A 3,806-nucleotide genomic window follows, 5' to 3' on the forward strand; every position below is an offset into this window, starting at 1 on the left:
GCATGGAAAAGGTTGTTGAGTTGAGGACAGAGAATGAGTTAAGAGTGTTGCAGGGAAGATCCAAATCTCACTCAAAGTTGCATCTGTTCTTTGATTTGCTTTTTGTTGCTTTTGTTATTATAATCATACATAACGACCTGCCTCAGGGAACCAGCCCCTCTTGCTGAATATTAAAACCAAAGTGCCTTTGTTCAAGACCCTGTCCACCTGTGGATATCTACAGGAAGAAAGAAATATCTTCTATTCTAGAGGGTATTAGCAAAATCTGTTGTTCCGTCGCTCAGTCATGTCTCTGCAACTCCAGGGATTGCAGCACGCCAAGCTTCCCTGTCCATCACCATCTCCTGGAGGTTGCTCAAACTCATGCCCATTGAGTTGGTGATGCCATCCAACCATCTCATCCTCTGTCGAACCCTTTTCCTCCTGCCTTCAATCTTTCCAAGCATGAGAGTTTTTTCTAATCAGTCGGCTCCTCACATCAGGAGGCCAAAGTTTTGGAGCTTCAGCTTCAGCAACAGTTCTTCCAATGAATATTCAGGATTGATTTCCTTTAGGATTGACTGGTTTGATCTCCTTGCTGTCCAAGGGACTCTCAAGAGTCTTCTCCAACACCACAGTTCAAAAGCATCAATTCTTTGGTGCTCAGTTTTCTTTATAGTCCAAATCTCACATCCATATATGACCACTGGAAAAACCATAGCTTTGACTAGATGGACCTTTCTTGGCAAAGTAATGTCTCTGAATTTTATTCAGCTGTCTAGGTTGGTCATAGCTTTTCTTCCAAGAGCAAGCTTCTTTTAAATTCATGGTTGTAGTTACCATCTGCAGTGAGTTTGGAGCCCAAGAAAATAAAATCTGTCACTGTTTCCATTGTTTCCCCATCTATTAATGGGCTTTTTATTTTGCTTTCTCACTTTCCCCATCTGTGTTCTATAAAAAATTTGGCCTCCAGACCCTGATAAGATGGTTATTTTGAGACTTTCCAAAGTTGTATTCCTGTAGACTGCCAGGCTCTTCTGTCCATGGGATTCTCTAGGCAAGGATACTGGAGTGGGTTGCCTTGCTCTCTTCCAGGGGATCTTCCCAGGGATCTGTGTCTCTTATATCTCCTGCATTAGCAGGTGGGTCCTTTACCCCTAGTGCCCCCTGGGAGGCCCTGTCTCAACACTTCATCTCTCAGTTGATTGGCCTGTCATGCAGCAAGTAGGGTGAGCTTGAATTCAGTAACATGAGGATGCTACAGAGATTCAGGGTGAAAACTGATGAGGGTCTGAACCTGGACTAAAACAGGGCTAGCGAGATATATGAACAGTCAAAAAATATTCATGTTTGGTTAGAAAGAAAGGTTTCTTTCCATTTGTTGAGAGGTTGATTTAGAAGACTGAGGTCTAAGTCACAGACAGACCACTAACTAGTTTTGCGACCTAGGGCCAATCCTTCCTTTAAACTTTAGCTTTTCTTCTGCCACGTGGTGACAACTGTCCCGTCAACTCAGGATGCTGTAGCAATCCAGAGAAGCAGAGAGCCTGAAAGAGCAACCATCACTATAAAGGACTGTGTCCATGGAAGTGATCTGGGGATATAGGGATGGGCATGCTAACTGAAATGAGGATGGGCATGCTAATTTATTTACAAGCACGGGCTGTGTAGGAAAGGACAAGATTATCATGGAAGTGATTTTTATTTGTGTAATTTTAGCCAGTTCTGGGATTCCACATCAGTTAGGATTTTAAAAACATAAGGAGACATGAAAAATTATTATTTAAAAGAATGATGATTTTTTTTTTAATTTATATGAAACAATAGCAGCATCCGGAGAGGAGAGACTTCCTCTGTCGCTGTGAGTAGTGACAATCACAGAACATGCTGAGTCTTACAGCCACTTCTTGTTTTAAAAAAAATTTTATTTCTTTGACTGCACTTGATCTTAGTTGCAGCAGGTCAGATCTTCCTTGACGTGTGTGGGCTCTTTTAGTTGCAGAATATGGGATCTAGTTTCCTGACCAGGGATCAAACCTGGGCACCTTGCATTGGGAACACAGAGTTTTAGCCACTGGACCATTAGGGAAGTCCATTTACAGCCACTTCTAAGCAAAATGGACCTACCCACTATCCTAGTGAGGGCTCAATTCAGGGCAGCTGCATTTGATACCTCAAGCTACATCTCAGCCAACAGCAGCAGATACATCAGTGGTCTGAGATGTGCCCTTGTGTCAAAGAGACTCTTCCAAATGGGAATAATGGTAATTAACTGAGACAGGAGGTAATTTCTATAGGAAATTTGAATGAGAAAGTAAAGCATCCCATCTATGGCATAAGGACCATGGGGTAGATGGGTAACATGGCAGACCCCTAGGGAGAAGGGGGGATGATGGTAGAAGGAAGATGGTAGAACACTAGGGAGATGGTCCAAGATCTTTTACTTCCAGCATTTCTGGAGTTACTTTAGGTCAAGAACTACTCTTCTGCTGTATTTTCCATGAAGCCATGTTAACTTTCGTCATTTTGTTCTATATAATTCCATTCAGTGGGAGTCCTTAATATAATCTTCACTATTCATTTGAGTTAGCCAAGCCTCCTGAAACCAAAAGGCTATATAAAAACACTGCGCCTATTCATCTGAACTGAGAATAATCATTTTTGAGGTGTTTGAATTTAAAACAGAGGTCATCTACAATTTGCTTAAACGGTGAAGTTAGACGGTATATGACTGAATAGACTCAGAAGTTTAGGTTAAACATTAGAAAAATACTGTATTTCAAATTCTTCTTTTATAGATGGGCCATTGCTTTAAAAAAGGAAGATGTCTTAAGACTAGTCATGTCAATGACAGTGAGAACAAGGCTGAATTAACTCATGAAGTTGATGGTGGAGTGGAATAATCCTGGGCTTCAGTCAGAAGCCTTAACTTGAAGTCCAAGTCCTATGCCTTCCTGGTTGGGTGGGCATTGCGTTTGCAGGTAAATCTCTCAATCATGCAGGACCCCAGGTGTTGAAAAATGGAGATGTGATGGTGTTGGCCCTTCTATACCAATGATGATGATGATGATGGTGTCACAGGAGTCCATGAGATAAACCATCCGAAGTTCCTCATAAACGAAACTAATCGGTATCATGAAATTAAGAAATTAGAGATTTCCCTGGTGGTCAAGTGGCTAAGACTCTGCTATAGCGCTAAGCTCCTCTGTCCATGGGATTCTCCAGGTAAGAATACTGGAGTGGGTTGCCTTGCCCTCCTCCGGGGATCTTCCCGACTCAGGGATTCAACCTGGGTCTCCCACACGGCAGTCTAATTTGTTACTGTCTGAGCCAGCAGGAAAGTTGGGAAGAAAGATTAAGAGGCTTGATCAAAGTTGAACACCTTGGGATTCAAACTCAGGTCTTCTGGGCTTTGCATTGGTGATTGGCTCATCCTAGGATGCTGAAACAGATGGGCTGCCATGATCCTTGCAGATTGTCCAGTCTAGGCCCTTCTTTTGGGAGAAAAGGAAGCTGAGGTCTAGGGCAGTGAAGTGACCTGCCCAAGGGCACACAGCTAGTTACTGGTGAGGTCAGATTCTCAGATGTGGGGCTCTGCCTCTCGCAGCAGTAACCTATCATCTGTACTAGGAGACGTCTCTGGGGTGCAGCCATCCTGAATTTCCATGCGCTTCCGCAGATAGGTCTGCTGAGAATTACAGGGGAAACTTACCCTTCCCAAGCGACAGCTGGCATGCGTGCTCTGCTGTGTCTGGAACGGCCCCACACCCTGGGTTTATGGTGTTGCCTCTGGCTTCTCCTGGCAGCGGGTAGCTGTGGCCCAGATT

The sequence above is a fragment of the Cervus canadensis genome, chromosome 12 (assembly GCF_019320065.1).
Source record: "Cervus canadensis isolate Bull #8, Minnesota chromosome 12, ASM1932006v1, whole genome shotgun sequence".
Taxonomy (NCBI): Eukaryota; Metazoa; Chordata; class Mammalia; order Artiodactyla; family Cervidae; genus Cervus; species Cervus canadensis.